Below are 829 nucleotides of genomic sequence, written 5' to 3'. Positions count from 1 at the left end.
TGGGTGTCCCTGCTGGGGCAGGGGATGGAACAGAGGAACCCAGAGGGTCCTGCCAGCCTCAGCCGTGCTGAGGTTCTGAGTTGAGGCAGTCTAAGGAGTATTCATACAAGACTGAATTCAGTAAGGTTAACGTGTAAGCTATTTGAAATCTGTGGTTTAGGTAAGTTTATCAAGAAGCAGAAACATGTTTCAAACACAGATTCATTCTTAACAAACACATTTTTCACAAAGAAATAAAATTTCAGATAGATGTACTCAAGAGTATGCCTACAGAGTGAAGTTCAAAGGTTAATCATCTAGCTAAGAACAAGGCAGCAATACAGAATTGATTCAATTCTTCACATCTTAAAAGCACTCAGAGCAGTAACCTTAAATCTCATTACTATGGAAACTCTCCAGCCAGATCCAGAAAAGGAAGCAAACAGACAGTGACAGCAAGTGAGGGAAGTCAACTGGAAGGACAACATATCCCATCACTGGAAGTGTTCAAACTCATGTTGGATGCAATTTTAATCAAATTGATCTATTGAAAGATGTCTCTGCCCACATCAGGGAGCTGGACTGGATAATCTTCAAAGGTTGCTTTCAATATGAACCACTTCATGATTCTATAACCATGTGGCTATGAAGCAGCTGTACCTTTTGAGGGGACTGTGGAGCACAGAGGGAACCTCAAGAAAAATTTTTGCCTGGCAATAACTGAAACCAGGAGAAACCACCCAAAGTCTGGGAGAAGCCAAAGCTGCAGAGTTGGTCAGACCATCCCATCCCAGGAGTCTCCCAAAACAGGAGTTGTGAGTTGATTTTACTTAACTACACAAAATAACCA

The sequence above is a fragment of the Meleagris gallopavo genome, chromosome 1 (genome assembly GCF_000146605.3).
Source record: "Meleagris gallopavo isolate NT-WF06-2002-E0010 breed Aviagen turkey brand Nicholas breeding stock chromosome 1, Turkey_5.1, whole genome shotgun sequence".
Classification (NCBI taxonomy): Eukaryota; Metazoa; Chordata; class Aves; order Galliformes; family Phasianidae; genus Meleagris; species Meleagris gallopavo.
The sequence above is the reverse complement of the archived record's forward strand: the minus strand, read 5'-3'. Positions refer to the sequence as shown.